The 14,623-nt window shown below is 41.1% G+C and overlaps 1 protein-coding gene across 1 annotated transcript in view; it reads right to left on the reverse strand.

Annotated features, from left to right (window-relative positions):
• cdh11 (cadherin 11, type 2, OB-cadherin (osteoblast)) overlaps positions 1-14,623 on the reverse strand; it is a 104,981-nt gene that overhangs the window by 46,269 nt on the left and 44,089 nt on the right. Inside the window, exon 2 of the mRNA XM_037781945.1 lies at positions 12,637-12,702. The gene's annotated coding sequence lies outside the window, so the exon portion shown is untranslated. The remainder of the gene's footprint in view (positions 1-12,636; positions 12,703-14,623) is intronic.

Below are 14,623 nucleotides of genomic sequence, written 5' to 3' on the forward strand. Positions count from 1 at the left end.
GTTATCCATCTCTCTCTGAAGGTAATGCACTTTGTGTCACAGAGCTTTTGATGGATTTTGTTCAGAGAACAGTCTGAAGAGGATCATTTTCCTCAGTGAAGCAGATCTGTTTCCTCCTGGGAGACACAAAAAGCATCAACTGATGTCCTTGTGTGGAAGCGGCACAATCACTGCGAGTGACTGTGTGGACTCACTTAGCTCGGAAGGAGTAAACACTATCCGTAAATTATGTCGCAGGCCTCGGAGAGCAGTTAGAAAACGGGTCTATTATTTCAGCGAAAAGACACAAATACAAGCTACAGGAAGACGTCTTTGTCATCTATAGAACATGTGGCGTCCAAAGTGTCCACTTCCTGCTTTATGGCTCTCAATAACAGTGCAGTGTTGGATATCAGTCTCATCCAGCTGTGATATACCTGCGTTTACTCTGTAATACGCTACCTCCTTCATAAATCACTTAAGGTTTATTACCGTCCATCAGTTGTGTTTTAATATAGACCCATATGTGGAATTCAAAACTAATTGGTAGTACAATTACTTTTATCAGAGTAATAATTACAACAACTTAGAGAAAGACATCAGTAACGGGTAGACGGACAATGACGACTGGACGGCAAAATGAAACACACATGATGATATATGTTGCTGTGGTGATGGATTAAAATATATTAAATGCAATTATTATACTTTGCCAGTATTCTCTGCCGGCCTCACCTAATTTCACCATCCTGCTCTCGTCCACTAAAATGATAACCGGTTTGCCTGGTTCCATGTGAATACAGCATTACTTCTCCAACATACCCATTTGCACAACAAAAGCATTCGTGGCATGTTATGTTAATTTGAAGAATGCTAAATAAACAGCGGTAATAATAATGAAGAAGACAATGTGCTGACAGCACACACACACACACACACACACACACACACACACACACACAAACTTCCCATTTGTTGCGTTCAGCTAACTAGCAGCTAATTAGCTCGGCCATTGTTGTGTTTGGGAAGTCTTAATTCTGTTTAAAGTACTTTATTTCATAAAAATAAACTCTGTTTGCATGAGTATTTTGAGAACATTTTGTTTTGCACATTTTAATTAGCATCCTCGATTACTGAGAATCACATTAATTTGTATGGAAATAATATGCAATTTGTGAGGGAATTATGTGCAATCAGAACAATTCATCCTGCTAATGAGACGGAGATGGCTTTTTACAATCATTTGGCAAACATGTCTTTTAATAGATTGATGGACCAGTATTCTTTACTCATTTATATCACCATGATTCATCATTTCATATCATGCATTTAATCAAAGACTGGTTGCAGCACAAAACCAGTATCTCCCACATGGAGAGAATAGTTAGTCTTTGCATGGTTAAACTATTTCAAGTACCATTCGCCATGTTTCTACAGAACTTACTACGACTTGTACTGCAAGTTCTGCTCCAGCATTCACAGCAAGATATAAACTGTTGCTCCTCCCTGTATATGAAAGGTCAGGCAATGAAAAATGTGTTTTGGACGCAGTGAAAGATAATAAAAACATAAACAATGCCAGTAATGGGGGGTGAGTGTTTCAGCGGGGGTGCATCATTCTGCTGTTTTTCTGATTTGGCCTTTTAAATTCAGAAGGAAATCCTCTGGGCTCAAAGAAAGACGACGACGGAAACCAATCAGCTCTTTGTGTTCTTCCCAAATGAGCGTCCGAAATAGACGATAAAACAACGGGCGGGCTGATGAGACGCAGTTAAGCTCGAGGCGCAACAATGTTGCTCCAATTAGCCCGCTGACCGCTGTTTATTGGCCTGCATGGGAATGCCCTCTTCCTTGACTCCTTAACTTTGTGACTATTAGGCCTTTCTCTCCTGATAATTGGAAAGACGAACTCCACATTCGCAGTTAATTATGATGAGCAATCTCCAAAATGGCCAACACTAGAATTAAACTTGTGGAAGTGAAAGCGATGTTGTGTAAAGGTCCTCGTTCTAACGACTACGTTGGAATTGACTTATTGGCGTAAATGGGAACCTTATAATGTGGTGTGTTGAAGGGTGTCCTTAATTAACCAGCTCTTTAATTATCCCTCCGTCCTTCTCTTTCTCTCTTTCTGCATGTTCGTATTGTCTGTTTCTCTTTTTCCTTCGTTCACTTCACAGTCCAGCAGGATCCATCTTAGCAATTATAGCTTTGCATTGCAGCGTCGGAGTGACACTGTAATTACTGCCGGAGACGTTTAGACTTAGGAATGGAAAAATGAATATGTATAATCACATGGTGCTGCAAAACATCACAGGCTGTATTCTTGTTTATCCCATTTTGCTTATTATCTCTCACTTTGAGAAAAATGGCTCACGACCTCTCAGAAGCTGCCAGACTTTTTCTTTGCACCGCTTTCAAACATGTCCAGAATCAATCATCCAGTCTCTTTCTTCTTCATGTGTGTACACGCATCCACACATGGTTAATGAATGAAGTACGACTCATTGGGGACATCTGCAGAGGTTCAGAGTTCACAGTCACACACACTCTCTCCATCACGAGGGATTCATGACACTGTCACCGCACCTTTTAATCTGAGAGAGGGATAAGAAGACAGATGAGTACGACAGGAGACGGGTCAAGACAAACAGAGAGAGAGAGAAAGGGGAATAGCCTTTGGGAAAAAGTTGTGTCCCAATCATAAGAATATACAATTCCTGGAATAGAAATTGAGGAGGGAAGTTTGAAGAATTTATTCTACGGAAAAGAAAGCAAAACCTGAGACTCTCTCTGTCTTTCTCACTCCATTTCTCTCTCTCTCTCTGTGTGTGTGTGAGTGTGTGGTTTTGGTCTATAGCCCCTAAGGGAGGGCGAGAAACAGAGAGGTGGGGGGGGGGCAGGAAACGGTGGAGTCTGGAATTGATTTGAGGCTAAAAGGAAAAAATAAAATACTTCAGATTCTTAAAGGCTCGGGGAGCAGGGACACAAGACCACAAAGAAATGAAGAAAGGTGAGAGAGAGAGAGAGAGAGAGAGAGAGGTATAAAGCAAACGTAAAGAAGGATTTCTACTTCTGTAATAAAGTCTGTGAGGTTGCTATAAGTACGCTGTGGCCGGATCGTCGGTGTAGTTTAGCTCTTTAAAGAAAAACAAAGTTAAAGAGGCTACGTGGAGAGAATTGTGATTCTTCTGCTTGGGTTATTTGTATTTCCTCGTGTCCTGTAGGGATGTCACAATACCAGCCATTTAGTAGTCGACACCAATACCAGTGGAATTCGACGATTCTCGATACCCAATTTGATACCACAGTAAAAAACAAAAGTATGTTGATGTACTTCAACATCCACTCCTTTATTACCGTTTACATACTGGTTGTTTTTTGTTAGGAAGTTAAACAGCTCATAATTTACTCTCTGTTCTCTATTTGATATTGCTGTGAGAACATCTCCTTCAACCTATACTGTATTTATTTGTTAATACAATTAATAATTCAGAAGTTTCTCGCCAAAGACTACCAACTACTAGGTACATTTGGTTTGCAGTAAAAAGACAAGGTAACATTTTACAGACACAATAGACAAACGTGATACAACCGGTAAGCAGAACAGTTCTGCACGGAGCTAACTGCTAATGTTAACTAGTTCTCGTCCTACCGATTTCAACACTGATTGTTGTTGACAACGTAGCATTATCAGGCAAAAAAATAGGGTTTACTGCATCCTGAACACTTTTTCTATTGTCTTTCTTGAGCCCTGACGGTACCTGTGGTACTGTAGAACAACGTGTACTGTCAAGTTTTCACAATTTTGGCATTGAATTGGTACCAAGGTATCCACTCTTGTGACATCCCTAGTGTCTACTGATGATGTAGATTGTTGACAGAGAAAACATTTGATTTTAAGGACAGATGAGTTTATATCCAAGGCGTGAGAATGTACAAAATATCAGCTTTGTCACAGATTTTGCATCTCAGTCAGTCAATGAATGAAGCCATGAGCATGAATATAGTGTAACTCAGGCTTAGAGTAAGAGAGATGAATGACCATGAAATCAAAGGGGGGAATAAGACAATAGATGAGAAGAAGAGAAATGGGAAAGTAGAGCAACTTCTGTGGAGAACTGGAGTGAAGGGAAGACGAGGAGAAAAAGGGAGTAGTGTAACTTGAGACGCTGCTGCAGCGGCTTGAGATTCACTTTAAAACCTGTTTCACACTACAGCTGTGGAACTGTTTATTCTCTATCCCATTTCAGCAGCAGTGTGGAAGCATCCAACTCTGCACTGCGGTCCCCACACATGTAGGAAAATGTTTCCTGACGAAGGATCTGAACTAGGCTGAACCACTGATGCTGCAAAACGATAAAAACTTACATAAACTAATGAGATGCACAGAAAGCACACCCGTCTATAAGGTCATACTGAAACAATAGTTTATTTGACGCGAAATAGTCCTTTTAAAGTCCATGTTAGGAGATAAAGTGGTTGAGAAAAAATTACTCTCTTGTTCATCCTCTGAGCCACAACTGTCTTCAATAATTACTTCCAATATTGATACCAAACTCAACTTTTCAAACTGTGCAAATCAACTAACTGGTTTGTGTTTATATATTTTTGAATTTCTGAGTTGTCAACGTATTCTCATACAACGGTTCGTATGATATCTTACAAAAGTTATTCCTTCTTTTTCGTTCGTTTTTCTACGAATGTCCAGCAGCATGTGTCAATTTCCGCTCGTTACATACAAACAGTCTTTTCAAAATAAACTTCTGTCTTCACTAAGTGGATTTGTTGCCTAAATCTAAGGAAGTTGTTTCCTTAGGTTTAGGCAACAAAAACCACTTAGTTATGCTAAGGCAGAGATCGTGGTTTGGCTTAAAATAACTCCTCAAATACATCAACGTTGACTTCTGGTTTCACACGGGACACGAACGCCGGTCTTCTGGGCAAAAGTCCAGGATTTTTTGACCCACTCATCCACCCCGACCTCCCCTTCTGGCTTACAATTATGTGAATTACACACAGATTGATTTTGTGGGATATCCACAAATTATGGTACATTACTTGTTGCAGGTTTAGCTACGAACGGTGTATGAGACCAGCATCACCAGAGAGAGAGAGCCGTCTAACATTTACAGTAAAAGGTCAGAGGTTAAAGAAAACAAATATGTTCATGAGGGAGTTTTAATGGAAACCCTTCATTGTGTTGAATGCAGTTGAATGTGTTGCTTTACCATAACATTTCTGCTGTTAAAGCACTCTTTTGAAATGACATAACATTAGTAATTAAATCCCCCTTCAGTCCAGCGTTCTTCATGCATTAACTGTGAAAACTGTGAATCACTGCACTGCGGAGGACCAGCGAATGCACCATTAACTGATCAGCGGGAAGCCCCGTTCATCTTATTAGCAAAGCTCGTTAAACCGACCACAACAATGATGAGCGCCGTTGTGTGTTATTGGCCCCCGTGCAACAGTTGCCCAGCTGCCAAACCGCCGCAGATGGAGAAGAAAGAGGCAGGTAAAAGAATCTAATTCACGCTGCCTTATAAAATCCACCGCAAACAAGTGGAACCATGAGGAAAACAAATAATGGACGACCGAGAAATGAAGAGATCAACTGCAATTGCGAAGCAGTGTGGGAACGAGAGGAAGAAAGAGAGACCAACAGAGAGGGATTTGTGTCCAGCTAGGTTAGCCATGTGTGTTCATGCTTTAGCGAGCTCAGCGAGTCTGTTCCAACATGATGAATAGAGACTAAAGATATTAGAATATGAGACAGAAAGAGAGGGAGAGATATCAAAGAGAGGCTGAGAGGAGAGGAGGTGGAAATCCTCTTTTTTTCCATTCTTCCCTATAGAGAAACGAGAGAGTTAATCCTCAGGGGCTTACATTTGTTTTTTCTCCCTCTATCTTTCTGTATTTCACTATCTCTGCTTTCTGACATTCCCTCTGCTCCCTCCTGATCTTGGCTTTTCCTCCCTCTCATTCATTTTCCTGCTCTCATTCTGCTGTTAACCATCACCCATATTTGCATCTTTCTCCCCTCCGTGCCTTTCTCTTGTTGAATGTTCCTGAATCCCTGAATCTTTCCCTCTCTCCCCTCCATCCCCTCTGATTCCTTGCAGGGTTTATGGGTTTATGAAGCATGGTAATCTCACTGCAAACACGTTTATCTGCTCATTCTTTCTCTTTCTTTCCCCTCCTCTCTTTTTTTTTCTTCTCCTTGTTGCTCGGCAGGGCTGTGAGCCGTGCGAAGATGCTTATAGGATATTTACGTTTTGATCCGTGCACACGGAACAGAGCGAAATGTATAGAGAGAAGAGGGAGGATCGGCACGAAACGGTGCAACGACATGCAGAACAGACGAGCGTAAAGAAGAGCCGAACGAGACCAAACAGAGCGGTGAATACAAATTCATAGCATGACACCACCGATAAAGGCCAACGCAGAGCAGAGCGGAATAAAAATGAAAGGCGCGCATGCAGGGATGAGGGGGGGGGGGGGAGTTTCATCTGATCTTTAAAAAATCTCTGAGAAACAGACAGATCTATCTTTCTGTCCATCCATCCCATTTGATCCATGTGCAATGGTTTAAAAAAAAGCAATGAAACACATCCCATTTGGGTCATTGTTTCCAGTGGAAGTCCAGGTGGCTCTGTGACGGTAGGCTCGGTCGATCAAGCCAAGCCTGTAATCTCATATTGGAGGATAACTCCGTATCTTGCATCCTTTGAGCCCCCCTAAAAAGCAATTTCCCTCCATCCTGAAATGCCATTTTCTCCTGATAGTAGATCCCTTAAGCTTTCAAATTAAACATCATCACCTGATCTCATCACTCAGTGTTCCCAAAGCTCTGATCATCAGCTGTGCACCTGTTTTATATAAGCACACATCCAGGACAGGTTTTTTTTACACAAACTCAGGCTGTAATAGAGAAGAGCTTCCCATGGCACAGAAATAAGACATCTGGAAACTCTGGAGTCCGGTATCTTCACTTCTCTGCCCGCAGGAAGTGAGAAAGTGAATCAGCTAATCACTCCTTCCACGGAAAGATAGAATACCACTTCAGGTTTTTACCCTTCTCTTGTTTTGTAGAGACTTTAAAACATCACAGACCTGCAGGGTTGGTAACAGTGTTTACTGACGGGGCATTTCAACCATCCTGGGTTGTGAAGTTCATATTTTTTAGCTGCCATTTAAATTCTCCAATCTCTGAAGATGCTCAGGGCACAAAGAGGCAGAAAAATGTCAGTGACATTCAATTATAAGTTTTAATTCAATGCCAGTGTTTGCTCTGTCAGAGGGAGGATTTCAAATTGCCAGATATTTAATATAAATGAGGCTGCAATTATTACATTTTAAAAACACAATAGTTTCATTACTGCTTACTGCACCAGCCACAAAATGGTCTCTTACTGTGCAGTTGAAAAAGATCTAAAGCTGAAATAGTCTTCTGCTGTAATGGACCTCACACTCCTTTTTACACATTAAGCTGATGCTCTTATTCAGGATGGCTGAGTGCAACAGTAAGCTTAAACCACAACACTGCAAATAGTCCAAAAAGACATCCAGAGAAGCATCAAAGCCTCGGTCGGTGTCCAGACAGCATCTGTAGTGACACGCGTCCGTTAGCCTCGGATGATCCCGGAGATGTGATGGCAGCAGGAAGGCTCCGTCAAAGGACTGATGTCTCAGAGATGTAGCCTCTGCCATCATCACCAACAGCTATGTCTATTTAGCAGTCTAAAACCAGCCATTCTGAAGTGGCCACACAATCAACAGGTTATAATGAAATACTGATTCATCCCACTCCAACACTGCCGCCTCACAAGTACACACGAGATAACACACAGCCCAGCCTCCGGTATCCCAGTGAGATGGTGTCAGGTGTTGGATGGGGATGGAAGCAGCTAAGAAATGGTTAACAAGCAACATCTTTAATTGAGTTATGAACAGACCAATCAGAACCAATTTCTCAAATGGTTTTGCTTTGGACCTCCTCACATGTACATTTATTTACTACCAGCTTCTAAGAGAAATCAGTCAACAAGCTCAGGAAGGTTTTCTTGGGAAGCTACAGACTACTTCCCGGCATCCCAAACTGTCACTGACTACGTTTACATGCACAGTAATATTCCACTATTATTCAGAATATGACAATAATGTGAATTTCATACGGGTCATGTAAACAGCATATTCCATTTGTATATTCTGAATTCGACCTTATTCCCTTTGGATTATTTTCTGATGAAGACATGTGGGATATGTTGATATTATTCAAGTTTTAGGAGCATTCTTCGGACGTGATTACTGCACATTTGGAATATTTGTCTGTTGTCAGTTCATGTCCAGCTCTGTGTGTTGAATACAAACCAACTAGCAGACAGTCTGCAGAGATGCATGCAAAAGAAAACCCATATTTCTGGTCAGAAGGAGAACACAGCTGCTTTTAAACATTATGAAAGACTTGGATATCAACAGGTTTTCTGATATGCGCAAATATAACAACGCCGACCTTTTGAAGAAGGTGACAGAGGGAGACTGTGTTCACACGGTCAAACAAGTCCGCCACTGGTAACATTAATCAGAGAGCACGGCTGCATGTAAACGGGAATATTAATTTTCATTAGCCATGTAAACAGCTTAATAGTAATATTGTCTTTTTCGGAATTAGGCCTGCCCACTCTTAGTCGATTAGTTGACTAATCGGTTATCTTGGTCTTAGTCGACTAAGATTGCTTTAGTCATTTTTTATGCTTTTTCATGCTGACTCATTTCCAAGAAACTTCAGAGCACCTCTCTGGGAAACAGCAGATTTAAAGTGGTGCTTTTGTTTTACAGATCTGTTGATGAGTGTTAGTTAACTAAGAATTCCTTTGGGCAAAAACTGGAATATTGTGTGCATGTAAACGGGAATGTTTGTGGGATACGTGTTTTCATGAGCCATGTAAACAGCTTTGTAGGAATATTGTCTTTTTCAGAAAATCTTATGTGCATGTAAACGTAGTGGTTGTTGCAGCTCAGTGGACCTCTGATCTGGATGAATTGAATCACATGGCAGCTGTTTGTGTTTGTGTGAGTGTGGGGGGGGGCGGGGAAGGGCAGTGTCTTTAAAAGTCTCTGCAGGTTTTCCAGAGTATTTTATTGATGTGTGCTTTTTTTTATATCTAGCTCTCAATCAGTCAGGCTGCTGGGTAATCAATACTGGTAGAGGGCATTAAAAGCCACTCTGTGTGTTTGTGTAAATCCCTGGAAAAGGAATCTTCTCCTCCCTAATTCCTGCTCCTTATCTCTCCTCCCAGACACCCATCAGTGTCACTTTTTTAAAGATATATGAGGCTGATAGTTAACGAGTTTTAACAGCATTTTACACTCTCTCTCTCTCTCTCTCTCTCTTTAGAGAGAGAGAGAGAGAGAGACTTATCGGCACTGTGCTGCACCCTCCGCTGACTTTATGTGTTAATACTGTATATACACTGCTGCACTTTAATGCTTGTTACGTTAACATTTACTGCTGTACCCTAGTTAGCTAATGTCAGACGTGTTTCAGTGGGTTAAGGGAATAATTGCCAGTGTGACATTAAACAGAGCTTGAACTTTAACTGGTTTCCTTTTAAAGACAAAATGTAAAGACACCTGATTTTGGATCCATGCATCTGCCATCGCAGCAAAGTCTCTGCATGTTGAAATCATGTTTTTCTTATCCCTAAGTGGCCACATGATTGACGCATAATTATAAATTAATAAATGTAATCACATCCACTGCCAGATTCCAGCGAGCTCCAGAGTGGGAACAAGTATCCACAAATGCACAAGCAACAAGGCACAAACGCTGCGAGGAGCAGTCGTGACCTGATCGACCCACTTTTTGAGGCACAAATGTCTTATACACAGTAGATCAGATCATTAGCAGATCAGAAAAACTTGCTTTTTGAGCTGGCTTTTTGATGTTTTGCTGGTACAAACCTTTGGCAGAAGCACACTGTAGTTTCAGGGGAATTCTCCCTTTCAAAATCTCATTTTGGAATCGTCACACTGCAGCTAAACTTAATCTGCAATGATGCTGATGTAAGCATTACATTCGCTGTAGTTAAAAGCATGCTAAATCAGCACGCGCGTCACATAAAAGTATGCAAACAAAAACCAAAGCAGCAACGTGGAGTGTTTCATGTGAAATTAACTTCAAATCTCAAAATAAATGTGAACTAATTGTTGACATGTTGCCTTCCCTAAAGTGATGAGCAGGAGTTTGGAGGATTGTGCGTTAGCAGCTCTGCCGCCAGACAAGATAAATTCTAACGAGCCTCAAGCCTTTGGCCGAGGAAAAGATCTGTGGTTGAACTGCCTGTGAGCTGAAATAGAGCGCAATTTAGAAACTATCTCCCCATGTCATGAAAACACAACAAGTGCAGAGAGAGAGAGAATGGATGCTTGTCCTAATATCCTCCTGCTGTCTCTGTGTGTGAAACCGGTATAGACTGAAATAACTGCAGAAACATGGCCCAGGGCTGCAGCATGCATGCACACACAGCCACGTAAACACACACGGAACAATAAATCTGTTGCTTTCTTTCAGCAGTGAAGAGGAGAAGGCACTAATCTGAGAGAGAGAGAGAGAGAGAGAGAGAGAGAGAGAGAGGTAGAGATGCACAGAGAGAGAGAGAGAGAGGTAGAGATGCACAGAGAGAGAGAGGGGTTATGTGGCCTGAGACGGCTTCAGATAAGCACTTTTGTTCCTTCTATCTCTTTTCCTACAAACTCTTTGTCAGTTTGCCTGCCACACACCAGGTTGTCACGGTGACAGAAGAGGTCATCTGGATGAATGCCTCCTATTATGGGATATGTGCTCAGATCCCCGATTTGGAGGTCAAAAGGTTAAACATCCAATCAGCACGCAGCGCAGCTAAAACCCTTTGAAAACCAGGAATCATAATAAGTTACAGGCGGAATCAATAGAAGTCAATGAGGACATATTTCATGGGCGGCCACAGAGAATAATCCAGATGGAGGAAGAGCTTCAGTCTTCATTCATGTCCGACTGATAGGAGTTTTTTAAAGGACACCATTTAAGCCTCTAATAACTGATAATTTGGCCGTATTAAATATTTATAAATGTGGACATCCTCTTCACTTAATGCAGTCAGTGTTTCCACAACAGCTGATCTTCCAACATGGTCTCACAGCAGTTTATGAAATAGTCATGAAATTAAATATATTTGTTTCATGTACATAAACACACATTTTTTTGCGACGCTCAGCACGACTTTCAAAAACGTTTTTTTGTGCTTTTTCCTGCGAATTTCCAGCAACACACGTGTCATTTACCGCTTCTGTCTTTTCAAAATAAAATTACTTAGTTAGGTTTAGGAAAAGATCGACTTGGTTAGGCTTAGGCAACAAAACTACTTGGTTAGGTTTAGGAGAAGATGGCGGTTTGGGTGAAAATAACTCCGGAAGTGCTGCAACTTAAGTACGGAAGTAGTTCTGGTTTCACGCGGGATACGAACAGCGGTCTCCTGGGTGAAAGTCCTGTGTTTTTTTGACCCACCCATCAAAATTGATTTTGTGCTGACCATCACGAAAAAGAAATGTGAAATTATACACTAAATTTTGTGACTATTTCACGAACTGCTGTGCGACTGGGCTGAATTATTTCATAGGCCAATATCTGGTCTTTAATAACACGTGAATTGTTGCCTTAAAGGAAAACCAATACATTGATCTAACCTTCAGACATGGGATGATGACAACATACTGTACTGCTAGTGCAAGTCACATTACAGTATACTCATCACTTTAGAAACACATCAACAAGAACAATGTGTCATAAGTTGTGCTTTGAACCTTGATATGATATTTTAAATTGTTAATATTAGTGTCCTTCATCATGATCTCTTTTCTGTTGTCTTCCACTCCCAGCACTTCTTTCCCACTTAACATATTCAAAGATGTGTTTATTACTGTGTTCCTGTCTGACCAACCGTCTCCGAGTCTTTCTACCTATTTGTCTTTTTCCAGTTTCCAGCGTGCAGCTGACGGATTAGAATATGCTGTTCTGAAATCGGCTCGTCAGCCTGCCAGCCACTGATAAGCACACTCAGGATCGATTAGATCTGCCCTTAATCTATTCAACTTTTTCAGGCGAATGAAAAAAAAAAAATGCTTAGTATGGGAGATGTGAGGTGCACGATACGGTGACTTTGGGAACACGGGCCCAGAGGACAAATGCATTGTAAGCCGCATTTTCAGGCGTGAGATCATATTAAATATGCATTTTTTTACAAGTCCTCTTTAACACGCTGCTGTAGGCAAATACAAGCTAAACAATTCAGAATAATGTTCTATTAACCATGAAGGACAGAGAAACAGAAAGAGAGAAAGAAAGGGAAAACAACAGACATATATATATAATAATATAATGAAAGAAGGGATGAATGAAAGAATGTGAGATAAAGCCCTCTGTGTGCTTTCACCCTTCACTCTCAGTTGCTCTCTATATCTCTGAAAGAGAGGGAGCCAGTTAGCAGAATGCTAAACAGGCAAGTGGGGCCTGATGTGTCAATGCCAATTCACAAGCCTTTTGATTCCACACACACACACACACGCACACACACACACACACACACATCATAGGAAAGAAAAGATGGCAGAACGCACCTTTAGCTCATTACTGGCGTCGGATTCGTTGAGGGTTTTCTCCTCCGCACGGTGACACAGATCTGCCTGAGAGGAAGAGGAGAGGGAATTTAGATTAATCACATGTAAGAACTATCATTTTATTGAAGGGGAAAAGGTTGAAAGACGCTGCATATTATGTGATTATGATGCAATTAGACGTGTTAATTGAATGTACTGTATATCTCATTATGTAGTGTGTGTAATTATGCAGGAGGATAGAGTACAGGGAGAGATGTGTGGTTTGTTTATGTCTGAATATTTATCAGAAGGTAAAAGAAAACAGGAAGTAAAATGTGAAATGAGGAGTTTGGCTTGTATGCAAATGTAAACAAACCTCCTTTAACCTCTAAATGCGTGAGAAGCTGTCAGATACTTTCTAATCCGCCTTTCTAAAGCTCTCTACAATGAACTTCCAAGTTTAAAAAAAAAAAATTCCAAGCCATTAAATAAGCACATCAACAAAGACGGCAGCAGGATGACGGTCTTCATGTTGCCCTCCCAAATCTATTGCATTCCACTTCCTCGTATCAAAACAACCGTACCGTAGTAATGCATGACTGGAGTGAGTAAAATATAAGTTCAATATATTTAATTCATGTGTTGACTCCGTCCAGCGCTGCTCTAAATTCACCGAGCCACTTCCCGGATGTACAGTGCACCGGCCTGCGGCGAGTTTGTGCTTGTTAAGACTTCCAGCATTGGGCCTGATGTATGAGCACAGTGGACAGACTGCAGTCTAAACAGTATGGACACAAAAACTAACTCAGAGTTATGCTTCTGCTGTTGTTGTTCTGATTCATTACCGTGTACATCACACCCCAACAACACAGGATCCTTCTGATTGACTGGAGGGTGTCTTTAAAAACTGTATATCTGAACTAGAGGTGTCCAAACCCCAGTGGTTTTGGGCTTAACATATGAATGTTAAATGTTATGATGAGGAAACATTACATACTTCTACTGCAGTACTTCATTATTCTGCAGAAACTATTACATAGAATGAAACCTTTAAAAAAGGATGACAGTTTGACCTCGGCATGTCTCTGTTCCTTTAGTGATTGCATAACTGCAACATTGCAGACCAAGGAAACGTCGGACACAGCGAAAGGAAGACCCGAATCAGAGTGGCATTCATACTTTGCTTTCACCTCGTCCATTATTTTCATATATCAGGACATCTAACATGTTACTGCTTACATGGCTTTTCAGACATGAGCAGAGGTGTGTGTAGTGTAGGGGCAACTGAGACCCTTTTATTTATGAGACTGTCTCTAACCGCTAAGACAAGCTGCTGAATCTCAGCTTTAAGTAACCAGTTACTATTACATAATGGTCACTTCATAAATGAATTGATTTAATCGTTACCACGGTGTGTCTCCCGATTTGTCATGGCCTTGAGAGCCAGGTTGTGATAGTTCAAATAAGTTTGTTACTTACGTAAAATAACTAAGTTTGTTATGTAACTGGCGTTAGCAAGATATAGAAGTTACGCAACTAAACCACTTGGTTAGGTTTAGGCAACACGACTACTTGGTTAAGCTTAGGGAAAGATCATGGTTTGGATTAAATTAGTTTGTTACGCAACGGGCATTCGGAAAGTCCAGAAGTTAAATAACAAAACTGTGGTAAAATAACTGGTTTCGCATGGCACACAAACAGCGGTCTCCTGAGTGAAGGTCTTGTGTTTGTTTGACCCACCTGCCCTACGCAGACATTCTCCTCCTCTGAGCGTCTAATACTGACATAGATGAAGCTGGAGGAAAGCTAAAGGGTTCCTCTGTGTGTTGGTATCAGACGCCAAAGGGCACCGATCAAGCGTCTGGGAGTGAGACCGGGTTGGCTATGATGCCGTTAAAACCCAGTTGATGCTTTTAAAAAAAAGAAAAAGCAAAAAAAGAGTACCTACGTGTGTCACAGTGTTTAAGACTTAAAGCTCTGATTGAAAGATTCTAATTGGTCACGAATG

Source organism: Sebastes umbrosus, chromosome 10, assembly GCF_015220745.1.
Source record: "Sebastes umbrosus isolate fSebUmb1 chromosome 10, fSebUmb1.pri, whole genome shotgun sequence".
NCBI classification, from domain to species: domain Eukaryota; kingdom Metazoa; phylum Chordata; class Actinopteri; order Perciformes; family Sebastidae; genus Sebastes; species Sebastes umbrosus.